At 38.6% G+C, this 27,569-nt stretch overlaps 1 protein-coding gene across 1 annotated transcript in view; it reads left to right on the top strand.

Annotated features, from left to right (window-relative positions):
* The first annotated feature begins 11,220 nt into the window (after window positions 1–11,220).
* The window catches only part of LOC121375926, an 89,041-nt gene continuing 72,692 nt past the window's right edge, over window positions 11,221–27,569 (top strand). The window contains exon 1 of the mRNA XM_041503647.1: window positions 11,221–11,567. The gene's annotated coding sequence lies outside the window, so the exon portion shown is untranslated. The remainder of the gene's footprint in view (window positions 11,568–27,569) is intronic.

The following is a 27,569-nucleotide window of genomic DNA, read 5'->3' as shown; positions in this document are numbered from 1 at the left end:
TGAAACTGGTTGCCCTGTGACGAGTATTTTAACCTGAAACTAACTGCCCTAAGACGAGTATTTTAACCTGATACTGATTGCCCTGTGACGAGTATTTTAACCTGAAACTGATTGCCCTGTGACGAGTATTTTAACCTGAAAATAACTGCCCTATGACGAGTATTTTAACCTGAATCTGATTGCCCTGTGACGAGTATTTTAACCTGAAAGTGACTGCCCTGTGACGAGTATTTTAACTTGAAACTGACTGCCCTGTGACGAGTATTTTAACTTGAAACTGATTGCCCTGTGACGAGTATTTTAACCTGACACTGATTGCTCTGTGACGAGTATTTTAACTTGAAAGTGACTGCCCTGTGACGAGTATTTTAACCTCAAACTGATTGCTCTGTGACGAGTATTTTAACCTCAAACTGATTGCTCTGTGACGAGTATTTTAACTTGAAACTGATTGCTCTGTGACAAGTATTTTAACCTGAAAGTGACTGCCCTGTGACGAGTATTTTAACCTCAAACTGATTGCTCTGTGACGAGTATTTTAACCTCAAACTGATTGCTCTGTGACGAGTATTTTAACCTGAAAGTGACTGCCCTGCGATGCACAGGTTAAATGCGGCGCAAACGACGTAAATAAGTTTTAATAGTTTTTAAACCTAGTTTTGATGATCTATCAAAGGCCGTGGTATGTGCTAGCCTGTCTGTGGGATGGTGCATATAAAGGTTCCCTTGCCACTAATGAAAATATGTCGCAGGTTTCCTATCTATGACTGCCAAAATGACCATATGTTTGACATTCTACTAGTGTCGTTAAACAAAACAACCTTCTTCTTTTATTGCCGGGGTGTCATTACCTAGGGACTGAAAATGCTCTGTGTATAATTATACGTCTGAGTGTTCCATTTCATCTCACCTTCAGTTTAATACTTATATACAGCATTTCATTTATTCTTATTTCCGCACTTCTATCCGATTAAGGTTCAAGCAAGTTGTCCTGAGCACACATCTGTGGCTATCTGGGCTATCTGTCCAGAACAGTAGGTTAGTGGACAATAGTTGTTAGTGGTTAGTGAGGGAGAAGTCGGTGTAGTGGCCTTACAACCCGATGAGTCGTTAAATTCGCTCTGGACGGGAGATGGTACCGGGGTATGAACCCAGTACCTACCAGCCCTATGTCTGATGGCTTAACCACTACCTATCAACCTTAACTCTGACAGCGTATCCACTACATTTTCCATTTGATGGTAGTCATACAATGTGTTCTACCACAGTTCCTCATCACAGCAAGATTTTGACGTTTCTAAAATGAATCATTTAATAATCACCGATGTTTGTGCACGTTCACTTCGTCCGTTCACTTCAAAACATGTCGCAAATGAGGTAAATTATTTGCGGATCAATACATTAGAAAGTGGACCCAACTGAATATGCCAGCGTAAGGTAATCATCCCTTACATATAGCCCACAATAACGTCCGTTACCGTAATGTAACAGTTTCCCACAAAAGATATTTATCAGTATGTTAACTGATCGCAAGGGGGTACTCCTGACTTTGTGAATCGCACCGCTGAGTGCAGGTGGATATACACGAGACATTAATGCCATATCAAAGAGTCCGGGCTTTTAATTCCTTATTTTTATTGATAATAAAACAGGCTGCGCATTTACGGGACTAATACGCCGGATGCGAGAGTATGAAGATTAAATGAACTATTACAAAACGCATTGCGAAGTCCATTAGTTATTCATGATCCTTCCAAACCTAGCTTTGACAGTAGTAGTGGACCATGGATTGTCTCCAAGGGAGGGCATTATAATTGTATACTCAATATAAAGCTGGAGCCGCATCTATTTAAATTCAAATACATAAATAGATGAACACCATACAAAGAGCGCATTAAGTTTTTGAAACAGTCCGCTAGACCCGGTCTCTCGACAGTAGTGTTTCGTCTAGAAAAAGAGTGACTAAACTTCGAACCCGCCAAAACGATCTGACAGAGAATATGTTGCGTCTCTGAAATCGTCATTTATCATATTCAGGGCATTTTTGTTATGAGTCTGTGTCGGAGTGTTGTTCATTACATTTAGATTTGCGTGCGTGATGTTTGTTTCTGTGTGTGTCTATCGCTGCCCCCCCCCCCCCCCCCCCCCCTCTCTCTCTCTCTCTCTCTCTCTCTCTCTCGCGGAATGTCAGGCCATTAGATACACGTCCACTAGGGAAATATTGATGATTATTACATCATTAAATATCACAATCAATATTTACAACATTGGTGTATTCTTTATATAGTTTTGGTTTTATATAACTTTAAGGAATGAATGAATGGATGAATGAATGAATGGATGAATGAATGAATGGATGATTGTTTAACGACATACCGGCGCAGTCGGCTATTGGGTATCAAACACAGGTATATCAATAGAATTAAATTAAAAATAAAACATATAATTATGTACAGCCAGTGTGAAGAGCTGTTGATAAACTATGCGACAAAGATTTATTTTACTTCTAAAAAGTACAATTAGAAGGAGCTAGATTAATCATTAGTCTGCCAAAATTTGCATTTAAAAAGTCTTTGTACTACGATACTGGATTAGCAACACTTACTTTGAGGAAATTCAAAACTTGTTACAATAATGACAGTTGAAGAAAACGTCCCTCTTACGTGCTGAGAAATCATAATGATATGTCTTTACCTGGAACCAGTTTACTTGGAACGTCATTTATCCATTCAACAATTAGTCTTTTGAATAACTTACGTGCAGAAAATAGAAATTGTCAAAACATATCTTCATCTAAAAAGGCAATAACATATTATGTCCCTTGCATTGCACAATACTATTCGTTTGGCAATAAACGAGAACACGTATTGTATACTAAGTTAAAACACGGATGTAGTGATTTAAAAGCAGACTTATATCGAGTTGGACTCATTTCTCGCGTAGTTGTGGAAATCATTTTCAAAACAATTTTCATTTTTGTCTTTGAATACATTTTATATGAAAGGTAAAGATGCATTCACGGAGTTCACTGTAAAGATTTCAGCCAATACATTTACAACTTATTTTAAATGGTAAAATTGTTGTAAATGATGAAGACAATAAGGAACGTTTTCCATGTACATTGTGCATAAATATACAAAGGTAACAAAAAACGTTTCCCTTAATTAGTAAAACATGTATGTGGTTTATATAGCGTAATGTCGCGTGTTTTTTTTTTTTTTTTTTTTTTTTTTTTTTTCAAAACCTGCGGTCAGATTATTGAAAATAGAGAACTTTCATTTATTCTTTGCTTTCTTTTCTTTTTTTCTTTCAATAATATTCATTTCTGTTCATATCTTAAATTGCATAAATACATCATTGTCGTGATTATGTATGCATCATGAAGAAGTTATAAAACTACCTAATCTATTTTTGTTTTATAAAAAGCATTAAAATATGTTTCCAAAAATTTAAAATGACGTAATATTTAAGAATTAATTTCTGTTCTTTACATGCAAATTTAATTCTAACTGTATCCGACTATTTGCTACATATACATATACATATACATATATACATTTAAAAATCTGCTATACAGAATAGAACCCAAGTAATGTTTTAAATAAAGGTTTTCTGCGTGTGCTCTTCAACAGCGGTGAAAGTTATTCGGACTACGTGCATCAATGCTCAGTTTGTCAATATAGACTGAAGATGCGCTGCTACTGACTGTGAAACATAAAATGTTCTTTAGCGACAAATGTCACTTTAAAGTGACACCCATGTGTCACTTGCTGTTGCGCTGATCCAATCACAGGAAATGGTCTTGGCAATGATTTCCAGAGGTATTAAGCCAGTCTATATACAGCACTAATGTGGAAGGCGGTGGAGGAAATCCAATCGAGTTCACGATCGATATCACCTCTACTCCTACCGTGAAAAAACAATCGAGAGGGTGGGTTTTTTTTGTTACGACACAGCTTGCAATAAACAGTTTATACAAATGTCTTGCTTTCCACTTAGCTTCTATCCAACATAATAATATAATCCTGGCCTGCCGTTATCCAGACATAAAAAGGACAAAAAAAGAACAAACCTTCAACAAAACAGAAAAATATCACGATCGCTCCATTCAGTAAACATATTAAAAGAGAAGTAATAAATAAATATATATGCGTATATTCGAAACTGAACAGACCCTAAAATATCTACACGGCAATAATAGATGGTATAGAATAAATTTGTGGTTTTTTGTTTTACAAATCATAAAAATATGGCGTGGATCACTAGTCAAAGTTATTCCAACAGTGCCCAGAATCCTGATCAAAACTTGCTCACATTATATAACACTAACACAAAATAATCAAAACCTCTACTACCGTAATTAATTCTGTTGCGTTATATAAAGGAATGGAAAAGTTTGTTTTGTTTAACTATACCACTAGACCGCATTGATTTATTTTTCATCGGCTATTGGGTGTCAAGCATTCGATAAGGTTGACATATAGTCTCAGAGAGAAAACCCGCTACATGTTCCCGATATACCGGCCTCGGTGGTGTCGTGGTTAGGCCATCGGTCTACAGACGTAGGTACTGGGTTTGCATCCCAGTCGAGGCATGGCATTTTTAATCCAGATACCGACTCCAAACCCTGAGTGAGTGCTCCGCAAGGCTCAATGGGTAGGTGTAAACCACTTGCACCGACCAGTGATCCATAACTGGTTCAACAAAGGCCATGGTTTGTGTTATCCTGCCTGTGGGAAGCGCAAATAAAAGATCCCTTGCTGCTAATCGGAAAGAGTAGCCCATGTAGAGGCGACAGCGGATTTCCTCGTAAAATCTGTGTGGTATGTATCTGACGCCATATAACCGTAAATAAAATGTGTTGAGTGCGTCGTTAAATAAAACATTTCTTTCTTTCGTTCCAGATATTAACAAGGGACTTTTTATATGCACAATCCCACAAACAGGACAGCACATACCACGGCCTTTAATATACCAATCGCGGAGCACTGGCTGAAACAAGAAATAGTCCAATAGGCTCACCGACGGGGATCGACCCTGAACCGACCGCGCATCAGGCGAAGACTATAAAAAAAAAATGAAAGCACGGAATTAAATGTGGAGTTTTGAGGTAATCTGCGGTGTTCTGGTGATATGCGACGTGTTACAGGGTTTATGGAAACCAAACTTAAAATATATTCAGACTATAAGCAAGACTCGGTGGTGGCAGCGTCGTCATCAACTCTTCCTTTAAAGTTTTGTGTTTATATCCATTTCTCACAAACTATAAATCCTAGGTCAGTGTAACGTGGTTTGGGTGTTCACCACAATGCACAGAAACAATTTATGACAGGCGAGCGATTTCATTTCGCGGCATTCTTGTTTTGATTGGATGGGTAGCGACCTATTAGCCTAATGTTAGGATCATACTGTCATCTGTTACGACGAAGTTGACCAACTAACTTTTGCGTTGTAATGTTCTCAACTCCCCCCCCCCCCCCCCCCCACATACATACACACATACATGCATACATACATACATACATACATACATAGACGTAATTAGTTTCCACAAAAGTCGCGTGTAGTTATAACTATTGATGTGTTTACTGGTGGAAGCAATTTTAAAACAAATTAAGGAAAGGTTAAACTTTATTACATACTTTCGCCTGGAGAATGACAGACAGAAATCAACGTAAACCTGTCATAATCTCGAAATAGCCCATTAATAACGTCTGACCTAAGTGTACACTGAATTCCGCATCTTTTGATCGACCCACTAAGAAGAATTTAAATCATTCGGAAGACCCGTGAACTTTATGTAATCTAAATCATTCAGGAGACGCGTGCACTTTATTTAATCTAAATCATTCAGGAGACGCGTGCACTTAATGTAACCTAAATCATTCAGAAGACACATACACTTTATGTAATCTAAATCATTCAGAAGATACATGCACTTTGTTTAATCTAAATCATTCAGAAGACACATGCACTTTATTTAATCTAAATCATTCAGAAAACACATACACTTTATTTAATCTAAATCATTCAGAAAACACATACACTTTATTTAATCTAAATCATTCAGGAGACGCGTACACTTTATTTAATCTAAATCATCCAGAAGACGCGTACACTTTATTTAATCTAAATCATCCAGAAGACGCGAGCACTTTATGTAATCTAAATCATTCAGAAGACGAATGGACTTTATTTGAAGTTCCATGATATAAAGTCAAAATGTCTTATCGTGTATGACAATGTTTACACATGCTGGAAGACACGATGTTACTAATGAGGCATTTTGTAATTGTATACAATAATGTCTGGATAATGAGAAGCCGACTGCGTGACGTACAAGGATGACAGGTCGGATTTAGGACACAAGTCTCCTAATTTGCATTCAAGTTGTATATTAAAATCTGATTAATCGTAATTATCGACGATACACGCCCTGTCCTTGAAGGCATTATTATGTCGTCAAAACATTGGAGGCACGCTATTTACTGACATTGAATTGTACAGCCCATCTGTTCATAGAAAATATAAATACCTCTGTAGGAGAAACGGCCTTCGATGAATAGACTTACATAATGCAGGAAACACAAACATACACGTGAACGGAAAATGTCTTTAAAAACGTCTTTTTCAAAATTATATAGTTCTTTGTCATTTTCGACAATAGTTTAATTTAGGGTTTCCTCCAACAATATGACAATGCAGTTTTGTCTTAAATCATAATAGAAATGGCATTGCTTCCCACATCCCACTCACTCCCACCCAGCACGAAATAGCTAGTCGTCTATGTAGTGGTTTACTATTCATATATTTACGCTCAGATGTCTAGTAATAGTGGTATAGTTACGGATTGCACGGTAACTCCAAATTAACCAAATGTTCTAGTAGTGTCGTTAAGGGGCGGTATGCAGCCCGCCGGTAAAGCGCCCGCCTGGTGCCCGGATCTAGAATTGACCTTCGTCGGTGGGCTCCTTGGGCCATTTTTCGTTCCAGCCAGTGCACCACGACTGGTATATCAAAGGCCGTGGTATGTACTATCCTGTCTGAAGGATGGTACATATATATATATAACCCTTGCTACTAATGGAAAATGTAGCGGGTTTCCTCTCTAAGACTGCATGTATATGTCAAAATTACCAAATATTTGACATCCAATAGCCAATGATTAATAAATCAATATGCTCTAGTTATGTTGTTAAACAAAACAAACTTTAACTGATACTGTACTCTTTTGCGTTACACCCTGCTCCGAAAAAGTGTGTGACGGGCGGGTGAGTTATTATTATTATTATTATTATTATTATTATTATTATTGTGCTATTTTATTTTTAGGATTACTGAAAGGATGGTTGAAGAATTCTTTTCGTGAGGATGTTTTTCGATAAAGGGCGAAACACTTTCACTGCACAAATGAGGACTAATCTTTTAAAAAAAACTTATATCTTCAAGAACGGATTTTTTCCCAGGCTATGCCTCAAATTGTTTGAACATGTCTAATTGCACTTGGTTAGAGACAGGAAGTTGGTTTTTGTCTGATTATGAAACGCGCCGTAAGTGTTTTCTAGTTTATTTGGAATTGAAGATGGCGATATCGTTTCTGGCTTTACAAACTGACACCCACCAAAATTAATACGAACGAACGACTCCACCGCCGCTACATTGATCACCAAGTACTGTACGACTGACATGTTAGGCCTGGAGCAACCAAGAATGATTTTATGTGAAGCTAAAAATGTTGGATCTATATTGGGTGTAGTACTAATGTTATTTTTGTATTGGGTGTAGTCCTAATGCTATTTTTGTACTAGATGTAGTCCTAGTGTTATTTTTGTATTGGGTGTAGTCCTAATGTTATTGGTGTATTTGGTGTAGTCCTAATGTTATTTTTGTACTGAGTGTAGTCCTAATGTTACATTTATATCCATAAGTAGCCAAACATGTTATGTTCCAAATTTAAGCAAACACAACAACAAATTCCAATGTTATTGTATTAGACTTTCTTTACGAAACCTCGAGATTTGGCAATTTTACTGTAACACGAATTACAATTAAATACATTATTTATAAATTATAAATATTATGACAATTCTGTTTAATAAATCTTCATTGTTTTAGGAACTTATTTTTAAAGAATATATAGGCTGAATTACACATTGTGTACATATACAGATAAAAACAAATAATGAAAGACATTGTAGCAGCAAATAATGACTGTTACCAGAACCCACATCCATTTACCCGCACCCACCTGGCGTCCTCGTCCTCTGCCGCTAATAAAGCTGGTCTGACCCACGGCACTAACTAACGACATCCGGTAGTAGGGGAGTATAGTAGGTGGTTACAATTGCCTCTTAACAAAGCCAGAAGTAACTAGTGAACACTCTCCGAAGTGGACAGACTAAGCCCTAACACCGAAAACCCCACATAGAACAGGCATCCATAACATTACGACGACTTCGGCTTCTCACTACTACTAATAATTCGGCGGCTTGAGCCGACCTTTGTGAGAGAAAAACCTCCTTCGTTTCGCCGTCTAAAATAGAGCCTGTATTATATACAGACATAACTAGTCTAGTAACGGTAACTTAAATTTGGTCTCAGATACTATATGTTCCCTTATTTCTTTCTATCAGTATATTTTTTGAAACACAAAGCATATTAACTGACTCGAAATTGCGGGGCTGCTTCTAGCTCAGTCGGTAGGGCGCGGGGCAGCATCTAGCTCAGTCGGTAGGGCGCAGGGCGGCATCTAGCTAAGTCGGTAGGGCGCTCATCACAGTTTCTTACGTTGTACGATCGAACCACCTCACCTCTTTGAAACCATTATTTGATTGATTTTCTCCGTCCCAACCAGACTATGACAACTAATATTCGAAAGACCGTGGTATGTGCTGTCCTGTCTGTGGGAAAGTGCACATGAAAGATCTCTTGCTGCTAATGACCAAATGTAGCGGGTTTCCTTTAAGACTACGACTTAAAAATCACCAACTGTTTGATATCCAGTAGCCGATGATTAATGAATCAATGAGATCTAGTAGTGTCGTTAAGGGGCGGGATGCAGCCCGCCGGTAACGCACCCGCCTGGTGACCGGATCTAGAATTGACCTACGTCGGTGAGCTCCTTGGGCTAATTCGCGTTCCGGCCAGTGTACCATGACTGGTATATCAAAGGCCGTGGTAAGTACTATCCTGTCTTCAGGATGGTGCATATAAAAGATCCCTTGCTTCTAATGGATTTTTTTTTACCGGGTTTCCTCTCTAAGATTATATGTAAAAAATATCAAAAGTTTGACATCCAAAAGCCGATGGTTACTAAATCAATGTACTCTTGTGGTGTCGTTCAACAAAGCAAACTTTAAGACTATATAGCAGATGATTAATAAATCAGTGTGGTCTAGTGGAGTAGTTAATACACTTTGTTATCGTGAAACAAGACAAACTTTGACTGGAGCTTGCAGCTTTTAGCGACTGGTGTTTGGAATCGATATCTGCTGGGTGCGTATAACATCGACCGGTCTCGGTGGCACAGTGGGTAAGTCATCGGACTACAGGCTGGTGGGTACAGGGTTCGCAGCCCGGTACTGGCTCTAACCCAAAGCGAGTTCTTAAGGGCTCAATGGGTAGGTGTAAGGCCACTACATCCTCTTCTCTCTCACTAACCAACAAACAGCTAACACACTGTCCTGGACAGACAGCCCAGATAGCTGACGTGTGTGCCCAGGACAACGTGCTTGAACCTTAACTGGATATAAACACGAAAATATGTTGAAATCAATCAATCAATCAACACCGAACCAGATTGAATGTTCAAGGCTCAATGAAAAGGTGTGAACGTTCCACACCGACTGGGTTTTATTTCACCAGAAGAAACAGCAGCACACCAATTAAAACGCATCTCAATGGTATTAAATGTCAGAGTGAGCCGAATTGTCACGTCAAGTGTAAGGTTTATTTTTACAACGCTGCACTCATGAATTAGTGTCGGTACAGAAATTACTAGAAAGCCAAAGTGGTGCTTTTTCTTCCCATTTTAGACTTTAACAACGAATATCGTAGGTTTGTGATTGGATTTGCGCTCAGTTTTCAGTTTCTGTGAAGTTAGGATGGACGAATATATTAATTTGCTATATAACTTACAAAATACTACTTTGGCAAACTTTATTATCTAAGCATATTTACGCCTAATCATAATCCAAAGAATGAATGAAAAATACATCGGCTATTGGGTGCATAATCCAAAGAGTGGGCGATTATAACTACAAACTATCTAACTAAACTATAATTGCTAGAAGGTACCTTTCCATAAGTGATCTATATACATGTAGCTCGAATTTGGTGTATGTAGTAGTAGTAGTAGTAGTATTATATTGAAGGAGTTGCTTTAAGACAATGCGTTCACGACACATGACAGAGTTGTCGTTTCTGATCGTAATCAGACGACATGGTTAACATCCTGTCGCAATAATTATAATATGGTGGTGATGGGTAAAATGTTATTGTTGCTTTTGATTTTTGTTTTTAGTTTTGCTCAAAGTATAAATGTTCATGATGTAGTATTATTGGACGATTTGATCACTAGCACCATATAAATGTCATAAATTAGTTTTAATGATGGTGATTATTGGTTTCTAATAACATTATGAACAAAATCATACATTCTGTTAAAGACACTCATCCCTAGACATATGGAAGCAGAACATAATATTATGTTGGGCTGGTACAGCTTTTTGCCGGTAAAGTAAAACTTATTGTATAAATTATCAAGTTCGGTGTTTTGGTGTTTGTATTAACTTCAGATGAAATGCATTTTATGCGAAACAAAGAAAGGTCAGCACATATAAAAATTGAGGTTAGTATTGATCAAATCCTGTTTATGTCACAGTTGGACCTTTTTGCAGACGAATTTTTTACCATTATGTTATCATAATTTGATGACGAAGGACAATATTTTTTCTCGCAGCAAGTGTTTATCTGGAGCAGACGCAAATATCGTTTTATTCGCATGAGACCAACGGCTTGAGATAAGGTAAAAGGTGACGAATATGTGTAGTTGCTTCCGCGTGTCAAGTCCAGTGATAATGATTTTAGATGATCGCACATTGAAAGGAAGGCGGATCCATTGGCAGCCAATGCCATCGACTAATCTGTGAGGCTACGGAATCTGTTGGAACACTGTGTCAAAGAGGCCGGCGACGCAAGGTGCCAATAGTCTCGTTGGTCGGGAATAGTGCAAGAGAAACAGAGAGAAAGGTTCGTCCCAGCGCTGTAATCCATGTAAATGCCGACTTGTTATTAAATGAGTGCGTGGGTGCCTGGTGTTGATACGAAGGCGTATTAATACGGTGGAGCGTGCCCATAAACTGCGTGACATAGGAGGTCACCTACAGGAAAGTATAGATATCGGCTCTGGTTTAGCATTACTTCCGTTTTGATGCACGCAGCTCCATTAAAACGAAATAACGAGTACTAATAACTCATTCATTAAAACGCACAGGGATTTCCAAACATAAAAAAAACTTGTTGGAAGTATATTCCTTAACGTCTTAGAAGAACTGCTGCCAAATAAGGTAATTAGTTGAGTTAATTGTTGGTGTTATTTTCATTCATGTATAATTAGGGCTCTTCTGGAAGTTATCATAAGCGATGGGGAAGAAAGTAAGTTTTCAAAAAAAAAAAGAAAAAAAAAAAAGAAAAAAAAAAGAAACGGGGATTATGCGCCCACCCCTTAAATCTACTATTGGTGTCAGACACACGGAATATTATTTTTATGGGAGCTGAGTTTGCAAGAATATTATTTTTAATGTTAGTAATGCCTCATTATTTGATTTAATTATGATTCTTGGTGGTTGTGGTGGTGGTGGTGGTAGTGGTAGTGGTGGTGGGTTTGCCACCCACCACATACCCGGTGATAATTTCTGGAACAACTCTTATTTAATTAAACAGCAACATATTAAAGGCTGGTTTCCACAAAAACTTCAAAGTATCACCGACCAACGCAGTTAGACGCAAATTGACGTGATCAAAGACATTGCTTTATTGAAATATAGTCGCAGATGGGCTGCGTGTCGATCTGCGTCTATTACACATATTTTTTGGAAACCAGACTTAAGACTGTTGCTAAATAATAACATATATATTTTTAATATTATGCATTAGAATTAATTATCTGGTGGTTTTTTGTTTTTTTTAATCTATAATTCCAGCTGTATTTGCTATTACAGTTGGGTGTTGATGTGATACATTTGTTTTAAAATGTCCACTACATGCGGTATCCTTGAAAAACCAATACATTTGTTTTAAAATGGCCACTATATGCGCTATCCTTGAAAAACCAATACATTTGTTTTAAAATGTCCACTACATGCGGTATCCTTGAAAAACCAATACATTTGTTTAAAAATGTCCACTATATGCGCTATCCTTGAAAAACCAATACATTTGTTTTAAAATGTCCACTACATGCGGTATCCTTGAAAAACCAATACATTTGTTTAAAAATGTCCACTATATGCGCTATCCTTGAAAAACCAATACATTTGTTTAAAAATGGCCACTATATGTGCTATCCTTGAAAAACCAAGACATTTGTTTTAAAATGTCCAATATATGCGCTATCCTTGAAAAACCAATATTTTGTTTTAAAATGTCCAATATATGCGCTATCCTTGAAAAACCAATACATTTGTTTAAAAATGTTTACTATATGCGCTATCCTTGAAAAACCAATACATTTGTTTTAAAATGTCCAATATATGCGCTATCCTTGAAAAACCAATATTTTGTTTTAAAATGTCCAATATATGCGCTATCCTTGAAAAACCAATACCAGGATCGGGAGGGCGGAATTACCCAAGCAATTGATTCGGAGTTAGGGCAGTAGAGAGAGGTCCACAATTTTACACCCACGCTTTTTGTCTCGCTTTTACGACGGCGGTAGTCATAGCGGCGGCGGCAACGGCAACGGCATCGGCGGCGGCAACGTTTGCGTTAAGTTTCGTGTTTAGATCAGTTTCAAAGAAAGAAATGTTTTATTTAACGACGCACTCAACACATTTTGTTTACGGTTATATGGCGTCGGAAGGTCAGTTTCTTAAACACCGTAAGTCCTAGGTCAATGAAACTTGGTTTATAGTTGGAATGAAACTTGGTTTATAGTTGCACCTATAGGTGTTCATCTCGGTGTCTTGAAAACGTAAATGGTGGACGAGACAGTTAATTCCGCGGAAATCTTGTCAAATAAAACGGTTTGTTACAGCATGGCTAGCCACCAAACCCCAATTTACACACGATTACCTCTCTCGAATTATGTAGAACTTTCTTCACCTTAATCTTGTGTATGTTAATAGGTCGACATGGTATGCAGTTTGTGTGCAATTGTTAGCTCATCGCTTATGAGAATAACATTCTATTTTACTAGCAGACAATATCCGCAATTATACATTTTCAGGAAGAAAGAAAGAAAAGCCTGTTTTGTGTAGCGAAGTACTCATCACATTTTTAATTCACCATTATACGGCATCGTACATATGGTTAAGGACCATAGAGATAATAAGAAAGGAAACCCGTTACCGTCACTTGACGGGCTACTGTTTTTCTATTAGCAACAAGGTATATTTTATATGATGCATCTCACAGACAGAATAGTACATACCACGAATTGTGTTAAACCAGTTGTGGATCACTGGCTGGAACGAGAAATAGCTCAATGGGTCCACCAATGGGGATTGATCCTAGACCGATTGCACATCAAGCCATTGAATGCCTTACCACAGGACTACGTCCTGCCCTTTGTTTTCTAATGAACACCTAGAGGACTAGGAAGATAACGTGTGTAATCAGAAGAAAAAAACCCCACATCGCCTTTCAAACAGGTCTTTAAATGTTATCATCATCTGAATGTTATCTTAATAATTATTCTATGACGTAATTTACAATTCCACAGTTACTTCCTGGTTGGTAACTTTGTTATTAGTTTGGTTTCAATGTTCCTGCACTTCAAAGTGTTTCAAAAGACCTTTGAAAAAGAAACTGTTCAATAATGCACTAGTAACCAAAATATGATTATGTGGGATGTACGCAGTAGGAGAATTCCCCGTCTTGACGGATCAGAGGTTGCACCCACGACATGAGAGCTTGAACACTCCTGTGATGAAAGCATTGTAAAACTGACCCACACCCACGACATGAGAGCTTGAACACTCCTGTGATGAAAGCATTGTCAAACTGACCCACATTCACACCCACAAAAAGTCCAAATGGTCTAGCCGACAAATCTGCAACCTTAAAATTGAATAATTATGACGAATTTGCTGCATTTTAATTTAATTACTTTTTAGCTTAGTTTAGATTTTGTTTTATTTATTTTATACAGCTGTATTTTTTTTAAAGTTTGTTTTCTTTAATGACACCACTAGAGCACATTGATTTACTAATAATTGGCTATTGGATGTCAAACATTTGGTTATTTTGACATTTAGGCCCAGAGAGGAAACTCGCTACATTTATTCCATTAGTAGCAAGCGATCTTTTATATGCACCACCCCGTAGACATGACAGCACATACCACGACCTTTGATATACCAGTCGTGGTGCACTGGCTGGAACGAGAAATAGCCCAATGGGCCCACTGACGGGAATCGATCATAGACCGAACACGCATCAAACAAACGTTTTACCACTGAGCTATATCCCGTCCCTGCTGTATTTTTATATGACACAACAATAATTTCCTGTGAGTTGTAGTATTTTTTTCTGGTTTTTATTTGGTGGGGTGGGGTAAAATTTTATATAAATCATCAGCAATTTGTTCGTTGCCAAATTCACAATAAAAATCCATTCTTATCGTCCAAAGTCTATCAGAATTTTAAAACCCACAGGTGGATACACAACAAACACACAGTGCAACTCCGCGTGTCGCTATTACTTATAAATCGTCAAAAATAGGTCGCCATTAACCGTTATCAGTACACCAGGGATCCATGAGGACCCCAGCGGTGTATGCTTTGTGGTATTTTCTGATCAGTTAGTTATAGTTGTGTCTCTTTGAAAGTAGTTGTCACCTCCACACATGCCATCAGAAGGACCAAAGGTTATTTCATTTGATACAGCTTACGGATCTGAAGATACAATTTTCCACTGAAGTCCGCACGGACCCTAAGCCGACCGAGTACAAAAAGCTACATTATCGGTATCGAAAATGTGAAAATTAAAGGAAACAAATATAATTTTGACTACGATAATGTCACTGAATTAAAATATTTGCTTATACCAGAATATCATTGTTGCGTTTTTTTATCGTATGAGGGAGTCATAGTAATCATATCAATGTATTCTGAGAAAACAGTATCAAGAATAGAAATCAGAAAGACCTGAATTAGAATTTTGCTTCGACAGGGGCAGATCAAAGATTTGGTAAAGGGGAGGGGCTACAAAATTGTAAAAAGGGCAAGTTCGAGTTTGCAGATTGGAATTGAGCCGAACGAGATGTGCTAGGGGAATCGGGTGCATGCTTCTAGGACAATCTTCAAATACATAATATTATGCTAAGAGAGGCGTTTTCAAAACAATTTAGTGTTGAATATTGTGAATGGTTAATTAAAAAATATACACATTTTTTAAAGGAACTTAAAAAGGGCACTTAAAACGGGCGGAAGGGGGTGGTGGTCATTTTGGTTAGTATTTAAAAGGATATACCATAGTTTTTAAACACTAAGGCATATATTTGACTATTATAGCCGTTTTTGGTAACTGAAATCATACGTTACTTAGATTTTATTGTTTAGATGATTAGTTTCCGTACATTCGAAGTGTTTTTGATAATCCTGGTGTTTTTAATATCTCAAAATACACTTGTCATATTTCTGAAAACGCACGTGCGTCAGAGAAGTAACAGTTATGGAGGCGAGGTTTAGTCTATTTGACAGCTAATACCCGGTTGTATAACTTGTCTTCTTGGTGGTACAAATTTGTACACGTAGGCACCATTTGAAAGTAAAGAAACGGGTTAAACATATAGATCAAGTGAAATAGTGAATTGCCTCATTATTGTTCGGAATAGTGCTTAATGTAGATTCCAGATACTATAACAGTGTGAAATCATTAGGACCCGATAAAACCACAGCTGCTGAGAGTTATTCTCACCGGAAGGTCAAAACTGCACCTCAAAGGAAGTTCCTGATAGAACAGTATGCGGTCAAGGTCGTACGTGACAAACCGCACAACGAACATTGTTGATAGTGGTCCTCACCGAAAGTCAAAATGTTACAGTATGGTGTCACGTGTACTTTTGAGAAGAAATCTTTTTCGGTTTAATTGCACACTCATTAAAACGAATGACAAAATAGAATAGAACAACCGTTTAGATTCGTGCTTATATATTTAATTAAGGTTCAAGCATGATGCCCTGGACACACACCTCAGCTTTCAGCTAACTACATCATGCAGTTAGGTGTTCTTAGCGCTAAGGTTTCTTCTTGGAATGGGACCCTGGTCAATAGGTTATTGGTTGGTGGTCAGTGAAAGAGAAATCTATGTAGTGGCCTTACACATATATAGTTTATTTTGTTTAACGACACCACTAGCGCACATTAATTTATTAATCATCGGCTGTTGGATGTCAAACATTTGGTTATTCTGACATAGTTTAGAAAGGAAACCCGCTTTATTATATGCAGCATCCCACAGAAAGGATAGTACACGCCACGACCTTTGATATACCAGTCCTGGTGCACTGGCTGGAACAAGGTACAGGACAGAAGGTGCTAGTGGTTAGTGAGACGTCGGTGTAGTGGTCTTGCATCTACCCAGTGAGTTGTTAAACTGCTCTGGGTAGGAGTCAGTACCGAGACCAGCAGAATAGAGCAGAATTGAGCAGAATAGGAACAACAACAACAACAAAAGAACTGATTAAACTCGGGCTGTTCCACAAGACATTAGAGGAACACAAAAACAATTGAAATGTTTCACTTGCATCCTGTTTTGTACGGAGATACGATTTTAAAGATATTATGGTAGTTTCATTGGCTTTTTTTCTAACTGTGTTGTTTAAATTCCATTGATATTTGTCTCCAGTAAAATTAATGTTAGTGTTTGGTGCATATTTCATGATACATTACCAGAAAAACAGACGGACATTTTCCTATTAAGCGAAGCCAAGCATTGTTACTGGATGGCCTACGACGACTTGAGCGTGGTATACAGAGTTCAAGTCCGTTACTGCCATCTGGCCAATTACTAACTAGATAGGACACTTAATAATTGCAGTTATAACTTGCATGTCTGAATTGCAAGGTTTCTCTTAATATAATTAACAAACTAATGTGACGTGCAGACCATTTTATGTCTTCTTTTATGTCTCATGCCGTTGGTGTGATGTCTAAACATATTCTTCATTTCTGAACACGGGGGAGGTTCTGGAGTAAATAAGATAGCAACAATAAATAGCGAGCAGTGTTTCTGCTTTTTAGAAAAAAACATGTTTGTTCCAGAGGTTTTCTTGTTGTTAGTCTCGTAATGTAATATGTATTGACACTATTTCAAATATTACAGCAATTTGAACAACAATAATTATTAATACTGGCGAATCAACGGTTTGGTAGTTGTATTGTTATACAAACACAGAATGAAGAAATGAATGTTTAACGACACCCCAGCAAGAAAAATATATCAGCTATTGGGTGTCAAAAAATGGTAATTCAAAACATGAAGTGATGATCAACATCAATATAAAAATTCAAGAGCCAAATAAAAACACAGTGTGTCACGGGGATTCTATAATTCCCGTAACCGAATAAAACACGATTATCAAAATGTCTCTCCTACTTGTATATCTATTAGATCTCTCTGTAACAGGCTGTTAAACCCTAGTATGGCTCGTCTCTAGGTATGATAAGAGATACGATCTTATATAAAGAATATTATTATAGCACGTTTAGCTCACTAGAAACACAACAAAACACAATACACTTTGGAATCTGTATTAATCTACGCTGACAAATGTACAGCCGTAGTAGTTAATTAATAACAGCAATAATAACAACCCAGAACTGATCACTTAATTAGTTAATCTCTAGGTGTCTAGTTACACAATATGCGAATCACTTCACCGTTACACCACACCCACACGTGTGATAATTGAGAAACGCTTCCCGGAGAAGTTAATTAATAAAGGAATTACAACACCATTCCTAACTGGTTAATTTTTAGTTAACCCTTACTACTCGTTCAGTAACGTGTGATAATTTAGAAACGCTTGCAGGGGAACTTAATTAATAAAGGAATTACAGCTCTATTCCTAACGGGTTAATTTTTAATTAACCCTTAACTACTCTTTCATTAATCTTGTAAGACAGAATTAATACTTATCACAATAAAGACAATAACCTACAGTGTACCTAGGTCCGCTAGGATGACTGGCTAAGCTTTATATTACCAAATACTCGTATAATGTTAGAACAAAAAGTCTACGATTTACTTCGTCAGATGACCGAAGACACTGTCTAAAGAATATCGGTATAATACAGTATTAAAATATTTAAAGTCACATCAATCACATCAAGGTTATACACAGAGCAGAAAATATATTTACCAAAGTCCAAACGGACTAACGTTCCCTCGGAGCCTTCCTATTCGTTCTCCTCGATATCTCTAAAACACTAGCTATTTATTATAAATCAGGATTTTGCCTGGGGGTACAAGGCGGTACCTCACGTATCATCTCATATTCTACATCTACTAGAGTCGGTATATTCTCTCTGATCGTCAGTCTGGCTGTCGCCAACCGCGAGCAATCTCCTGGCCATAAACAGCACTACCGGAGATATTACGTAACTACTAGCCACATGGCCTCCGCACTTGGCTGAGGGTGTGTATTAGGCGTACCGATCGAGGACGGTCGCGCAGAAGTCTTACGTAACAAGTTGCCCATCTGGGCTACGGGCAATAAACTGCACACGGCCCTCTAACACAATTAAAATCGCCACAGGCGAAACAAATTTAAGAGCATGTTCCGCGACACACCCCCACCTCAAAAGGGATATTTCCTCTACTCTAGGAATAGGGAAATATACTACATTAAAACAAAAAGGTGCGTTAACCGACGCATACGGGCATTTATAACACATGTAATAATAAGGTGACTACCAGTAATCACACTGAGTCTCTGAGTCCCTGGTATACAAATAAAATATATATAAACAAAACAGAAATAAAGAATGTCAACACATTATCATAACGTTCAACTTCGGGACAGGGCATCAGCGATTACATTGGATGTGCCCTTGATATGTTCAATGGTAATTGGGTATTCTTGCAGAAGAAGACTCCATCTCAAAACTCTCTGGTTGGAGGCTTTCATTAGGATGGTCCAGTCCGTCTTCGTCTTCTTGGAACAGCACAGCTCCAGCACCCACGTCACTGGCACCCACAGCTAGCTTGAAAGGCACTCGGTAGTCTGGTGCTGCCATCACGGGAGACGAGTAGCGCCTCTGCTTGAGACGGTTGAATGACTTCTCGCATTCACCTGACCAATGGAACTTCGTTTCCTTCTTTTTCAGCGTCGCACGTTTTCCAGGTTTTCTCCGATAGGCATGCTGTCGACGCGGTGTAGCGTTGGGTTCCAAGCGCACATCTTGGCTTAAGGTATTGGTAACCGTTGGAAGGTTCTGACAAATGGAAACATTGTCTTGTTTCGACGTAGTCAACTTTGCTCGCTGGGGGGCTCAAGTCTGCTAGAATCTGGCCGTTGGCCAATTTGACCTCTGCAGTCTTGACGTCATCACAGGAAATTGAGTGTCTCTCAATTTGGACCGGTCTCTCTGGAACTATCGGCAGTCTGTCAAAATAACCTTTTAGCAAATTGATGTGACAATACCTACTTTTCCTAACCCTATCAGGAGTGTTTATCACATACCCTGTCTCATTAACCCGTTTGTGCACAACATAGGGCCCGAAATACCTGTTCTGTAATGAACCCCGTTTATTGGGAAGGTACAGCAGCACCTTATCCCCTGGTTTAAATTCCCGACTCTTAGCCTTCCTATCAAACACTGATTTTATTTTGCTCTGAGCATGGCTCAGTTGCTTCCTAGCTAGTTCGGTCGCCGGCAACCTCCTATCCCTAACTCTTTTATTCATCAATACTCTCTCAGTTAACAATGTAGTGCGAACTGCCAACAATTTTGGATCAGCCCCCTGCTCTAGGATTAACTCTTGTCTATTACAAGGTAAGTCCCCCCTATCAAACACAACTGGTTCATTTCCCCTCTGCGGGAGATCAACAGGTTCCACCACATTTAATTCCTCAGTTGACTTATCTACCATTTTACTGATAACCTCATCCACTCCAATTTCATGGCTCACACACGTATCAGACAAATCACAAATATCCTCTAGGTCCCGTGCTAACCTACTGGCCATAACCCTAGTCTTTACACACGCAGGATACTTAATCTCATCAACCTCACTCTCTTCTATTGGTAACGTGCTGTCTTTAATTAACAGTTGGTCACATTTCGGCTGACAACACTGACTAGTCAAATCATTTCCCAACAAAACTCCTATGTTTTCAACAGGCAAGTCCTTCACAACACCCATAATGACTGGTCCCGTCACAAACTTCGAACACAAGAAAACCTTATGTAACCTGACAACCATATTTTCTCCAGTAACCGAGGTTAAAACCAAACTACGTTCTATGTCTGAATTTTCAATACCAGCTAAACACTCTTGCGTGATCAAACTCTGACTACACCCGGTATCTCTATAGATTGATATTGCCTTAGGACACAACTCTTGTTTCACATCACAAACCATACCAGTGGACACATACGGGTTTACTTTCTCTGCCATGGGACTAACCATTAACTCTCTCGCTAACGGAGCTGACCTCACTAAACCGACCACTTGCGCATTATCGCGTTTCCTTTTAAAACAGTCCCCGATAAGATGGTTATCCTTTTTACAGTAACTGCAATGTGGACGAAAAGTTCGTGCATTGGCTGATAATGCAGGTCTATCCTTACTTTGCCCACCAGGTGCATTCCTTGCCTGACTAGCTGACCAACTAGATGACTCTCCCCGATAGTTACTTTCCCGGGAAAAACCTGGCTGAAATTTCTTCTTATCACCCTGTTGTAAAGAGCTACCCGGTACTGCCTGAGCTTTGTGTATTAACACGTAATCATCTGCCACTATGCCTGCCTCCTCTATCTTTTTGACTTCACGATCCTCTAAGTGAATACGTAAGCTAACTGGTAATCCATTTTTAATGTCCTGTAAGATCAACAACTCCCGTAACTCGGTATATGACTCTACCTGATGAGAAACAACCCATTTATCAAATATCCCTGCCTTCTTAGCCACAAACTCACTATAAGACTGACCCTGCGTTTTTCTCAACTCGCTATACCGTAAACGATAATCCTCAGGTCGTAATTCATACGCCCTCAACACCGCAGCCTTAACCAGGTCGTACTGACTTGCTCGCTCATCACTCATTGAATTATAAGCTATACTAGCCTTCCCCTTAAACTTAGACACGGCTAACAATGTCCACTTAGACTGCGGCCAATTTAGCTGCTTAGCGGCCCGTTCAAAAAGTTGAAAGAACATATCTACCTCCTGGTCATCAAATACCGGCACTGATCTATAAGCCTCCGACATGTTAAACCCATTTCCGGCTTTTCGTCTGACTTCTTCAGTATTCAACTTTAACTCATGTTCCACTTTTAATTTTTCTAACTGGAATTCTCTATCCCTCTCTTCTCTTTCTCTCTCTCTCTCTCTCTCTCTCTCTCTCTCTCTCTCTCTCTCTCTCTCTCTCTCTCTCTCTCTCTCTCCCTCTCTTCTCTTTCTCTATCGCTATGTCTATCTTCTCTATTTCTCTCTTCTCTTTCTCTCTCTCTCTCTATCCCTCTCTCTATCTTCTCTATCCATATCTCTATCTTCTCTATCCCTATCTTCTCTCTCTCTCTCTCTCTCTCTCTCTCTCTCTCTCTCTCTCTCTCTCTCTCTCTCTCTCTCTCTCTCTCTCTCTCTCTCTCTCTCTCTCTCTCTATCTATCTATCTAATGCACGTTCTTCTCTTTCGTACTCAAGCTTTTTAAAAGCTAACTGTTGTTCCATACTCAAGTCACTTATCTCTATCTCTGGAACAATCTCACTGTCTTCCATAACAGGCCTATCACCAAAAACTTCCTGGATAATAATTGTCTTTATATCACCTAAGGTTTTTGCTGATGTTAAATCAATTTCTCGCTCACCCGCGATTTCAACTAAATCGGCCTTACGTGCTCGCTTAATCTCCACTACACTGAGCGTAGGCCTATCCAGCAAATTCTTATCCATGTTTAGATATGACGCACTTATTATTAATTAATTTTCTAGTGAACAACGTGCTACTTCTGGTAAATTTGTAAAAATAATTTATAAAGCCCCCATTTACAAACAATACTTTTTTAAAATATGCATGTCCCGTTTCAGATCCCGGACGAGCGCCCCAATTTTCTACTCCTGTCACGGGGATTCTATAATTCCCGTAACCGAATAAAACACGATTATCAAAATGTCTCTCCTACTTGTATATCTATTAGATCTCTCTGTAACAGGCTGTTAAACCCTAGTATGGCTCGTCTCTAGGTATGATCAGAGATACGATCTTATATAAAGTATATTATTATAGCACGTTTAGCTCACTAGAAACACAACAAAACACAATACACTTTGGAATCTGTATTAATCTACGCTGACAAATGTACAGCCGTAGTAGTTAATTAATAACAGCAATAATAACAACCCAGAACTGATCACTTAATTAGTTAATCTCTAGGTGTCTAGTTACACAATATGCGAATCACTTCACCGTTACACCACACCCACACGTGTGATAATTGAGAAACGCTTCCTAGAGAAGTTAATTAATAAAGGAATTACAACACCATTCCTAACTGGTTAATTTTTAGTTAACCCTTACTACTCGTTCAGTAACGTGTGATAATTTAGAAACGCTTGCAGGGGAACTTAATTAATAAAGGAATTACAGCTCTATTCCTAACGGGTTAATTTTTAATTAACCCTTAACTACTCTTTCATTAATCTTGTAAGACAGAATTAATACTTATCACAATAAAGACAATAACCTACAGTGTACCTAGGTCCGCTAGGATGACTGGCTAAGCTTTATATTACCAAATACTCGTATAATGTTAGAACAAAAAGTCTACGATTTACTTCGTCAGATGACCGAAGACACTGTCTAAAGAATATCGGTATAATACAGTATTAAAATATTTAAAGTCACATCAATCACATCAAGGTTATACACAGAGCAGAAAATATATTTACCAAAGTCCAAACGGACTAACGTTCCCTCGGAGCCTTCCTATTCGTTCTCCTCGATATCTCTAAAACACTAGCTATTTATTATAAATCAGGATTTTGCCTGGGGGTACAAGGCGGTACCTCACGTATCATCTCATATTCTACATCTACTAGAGTCGGTATATTCTCTCTGATCGTCAGTCTGGCTGTCGCCAACCGCGAGCAATCTCCTGGCCATAAACAGCACTACCGGAGATATTACGTAACTACTAGCCACATGGCCTCCGCACTTGGCTGAGGGTGTGTATTAGGCGTACCGATCGAGGACGGTCGCGCAGAAGTCTTACGTAACAAGTTGCCCATCTGGGCTACGGGCAATAAACTGCACACGGCCCTCTAACACAATTAAAATCGCCACAGGCGAAACAAATTTAAGAGCATGTTCCGTGACACAGTGTAAAGAACTGTGCAAAAATACAAATATCACAGATAGATCAAATTAAAAGTAATAGTCAGTATCACGTAACATTTGTAAGAAAAATTCTGGATGGAATCAAAATGATTCCACCACATTTCTTTGAACAAATACTAATATATCTTTTCGAGTTTCATTCAGATACTTACACTCCACCAAAATGTGGCGTACCGTCAGAGTAGACTGACAGTGCACACACTGAGGTGGAGGATCTTTCTTCAAGATAAATGAATGGATCAAGTGAGTATGGCCGATGTGAGCACGACACAAGACTATATCATCCTTCCTGCACTGACTATAGGAGGACTGCCACTATCCCAATACCGACTTGATGGTATGTAGCTTGTTCGGAACCGCACCGTCCCAATAATGTTGCCAAGTCGAAAAGATAAATTGGTTGATACTATATTTAAAATCAGTATAAGGCACACCAACCCTGGCATGAGGCAAATCCAAAGCAGACTTGGCAGCTGAATCTGCCTTTTCATTAACTTCTGATGCAAAAAAACATGCAAAAAACATGCAAAAAAATCCGGAAAACATAGAAACTTAAATAATTCTCTTCTTAACCGTTTAAGGAGTTTTAGACTATTAACTACTGTTGCCCACGACCCCCCCCCCCCCCACCCACCCACCCCCTCACCCCCACCCCCACCCCCACCCCAACAAAAAATCCTAGCTACGGCCCTGATATATATTGTCGGAACATCATCGTAAAAAGTTAAAATTTGTTTTATTTAACGACACCACTAGAGCACATTGATTTATTAATTCTGGCATAGTCTTAGAGAGGATACCCGCTACATCGTTCCATTAGTAGCAAGACATCTTTCATATGCACCATCCCACAGACATGATATCACATACCACGGCCTTTTATATACCAGTCGTAGTGCACTGGCTGGAGCAAGAAATAGCCCGGTTGGCCCACCGACGAGGATCGATCCTAGACCGACCGCGCATCAGGCGTGCGCTTTACCACTGGGCTACGTGATGCCCTGAGCATCGTCGTAAATGCATTCATGTCACTCTAAATCAGCTATTGAAATGTTCCTTGCGGTCGTGCCTCGGACTAAGCCTGATCCAGAGCGGCCAGTTCCCGTCTGTTATGTGACGTCGATAGCGTTTAAATTTTGCGTCATTTAATTTTAAAAAGCTGAAATAATGTTCACTGGTTGAAAGAGAGAGAGAGAGAGAGAGAGAGAGAGAGAGAGAGAGAGAGAGAGAGAGAGAGAGAGAGAGAGAGAGAGAGAGAGAGAGAGAGCTGGGTCCATTAAGGACGATCGATCCTGATACCCAGCGCCGAGCGCTCTGCCAGTAAATTACCAGCTCAAATCAATCAGTATGCTTCAACCTGTTCCAGTATTACCGCGGTCGACTGTTTGACATCCTCGTTGATTACAGCGACCCGAATCCAGACGTGATTGCTCAACAGTGGGATCAGCAATTACCGATGCTCGGATATCAGGCCGACCATTTGGTCCTTCTTCTAGCACAGACGACTAGAAAGTCTTCTCAAGACGTGCCACAGCCCATCATAACATTACTCTTGGCGCTCCGAGGTGGCGGAATTAAAAATAAAATAATAATAAATATGTCCAATCAGAACATGACATCAAGGTGTGGTTCATTCAAAAGTAGGAAGTAATACGCTTTATTGTTATTAGCGTTGTCAGTGTTATAGCACGATTGTAGGTTTGAAAATGGATTTTTCACAACACAGGCACGTCTAAAGAGTAAAATTATTATTATTATTATTATTATTATTATTATTTTAATTTTGATTTTGATTTTGATTTAGGATGTCTATAAATAGTTATTTCCTGTATTCGTTAACTTCCATTTACTTTCAGACTTATTTTGACATAAGGTTCAAGCAAGTTCTTTGTGCTACTCATTGGAGTTCTCGGGGGTGGGGGGAGGCGGGACGTAGCCCAGTGGTAAAGCTTTCGCTAGATGTGCGGTCGGTCTGTGATCGATCTCTGTCGGTGGGCCCATTGAGCTATTTCTCGTTCCAACCAGTGCACCACGAAAGCCGTGGTATGTGCTATCCTGTCTGTGGGATGATGCATATAAAAGATCCCTTGCACCTAATGGCAAAAAATGTAGCGGGTTTCCTCTCTTAGACAATATGTAAAAAAAACCCAAATGTTTGACATCCAGTAGCCGATGATTAATAAATCAATGTGCTCTAGTCACATTATTAATACATGTTTTAAGGATGTACGAACTAAACATCCCTTCTGTCAATAGTGTTCTGAGCGAATAAAGCTATGTTCTATTCTTCTTATGAATTGAAATCGGATTAAAAATACAAAACATATCAAGCTAAAATGAAAAAAGGCAAGGATTTAAAATAGAGATGTGTGCAAAGAAGCACATACACAATGATTGCACGCTTTTAAATAGTTAATAAACTTACAACTAATGGTGAACCCGTTCTATAATTTCGTAACCGATCCTTATTATATAATGTTTTTCAGAGTGTATTTATTACTGAAACATAACGTATTCCATACCCCCTCCCAACTCAAACGTTAACTTGCGTAGTTGCTAAGTAACCCATTGCCGAGGAATTGTGTTGAATTGCGCAAAAAAAAAAAAAAAAAAAAAAAAAACTTACCAAGAAATGTTTTATAATAGAACCATTGTTCAGTACACCTTTTATGAGTAACTTAGCATGAACTTTAATTACGGCGGATTGGTGTGATTGTGGTTTTTGCTGGAAATGGGATTAGGGTTCTTGCCTTGTAAGACGGAACATTCGTAATTGCAATCAGTGCATGTGAGTGCAGATAGAATAGGATAAATTGTATTTGTGGAGCATTTGCTTCAAGTTCCTTGGGTCGTAGAATCGATCCTTGTCAGAGGGAAGTACATATAAAAGACCCCCACCTCCACTCCCACAAATTCTTACCGTCCTAAGTAAGATGGTTCTTTAGACTGATAGGTACTGAGTTCGCAACTCGGTACACGCTCCCACCAAAAGCGATGTTTAGCAGCTGAATAAATAGATCACTATAGGACGAAAATAAGTTGAGTTAATGAATCCAAGAAACTGTTATATATTTTATGTGGCCACAATAATAGTCCATGAGCCAGACCTCGACATTTTGAGTTTGAGTACCAGATTGATGAACAGATCCAATGTCGATTTTTAGTTAGTCTGATATCTGAAGTGTCCAAAATCACTTGATGGACATTCGGGATTGGTAGCGAAGTGCTCTTATGGCAGCTATCTTTAAAGCTGCTATTATTGAATAACCCTGCTGTTATATATAACTGTTACGTGACACCTAATCATGCTAAAATCATTAAACTATGGGCTGGGGTGCCATTAATAAAATTTCCCCTATACTTGTATAAATGAATGAATTTTTTAACATCACAGCACAAAAATATACATCAGCTATTGGGTCCCTATATTACTTGTGTGTAGAATGCATGTTATTTGTTCGGATTACCTTTATCTATCTTTCTAGACAGAACGCGGCAATTCTGACTATTAACATTCTTTAAAACAAGACAGCCCATTTGTCAAATCATTGAGCTATTTTTTTTTAATTCTGTATATTTTCTCACGGAATGAAATTGCGTCTTCGGACACGAAATGTGCTGGAATACTGTCATTCTGTTTGCGTTTTTTTTTTAAATTTGATCAACGAATCTTTAACACAATCTTTTAAAATATATATAGTGACGGTGGTGGTGATGGTACTGGAATGGTAGTGGAGATAAGGTGTTCGAAAGCATGCTTCACTATTGGATTTTGTATGTCT

Source organism: Gigantopelta aegis, chromosome 6 (genome assembly GCF_016097555.1).
Source record: "Gigantopelta aegis isolate Gae_Host chromosome 6, Gae_host_genome, whole genome shotgun sequence".
NCBI classification, from domain to species: domain Eukaryota; kingdom Metazoa; phylum Mollusca; class Gastropoda; order Neomphalida; family Peltospiridae; genus Gigantopelta; species Gigantopelta aegis.
The sequence above is the reverse complement of the archived record's forward strand: the minus strand, read 5'-3'. Positions and strand labels throughout refer to the sequence as shown.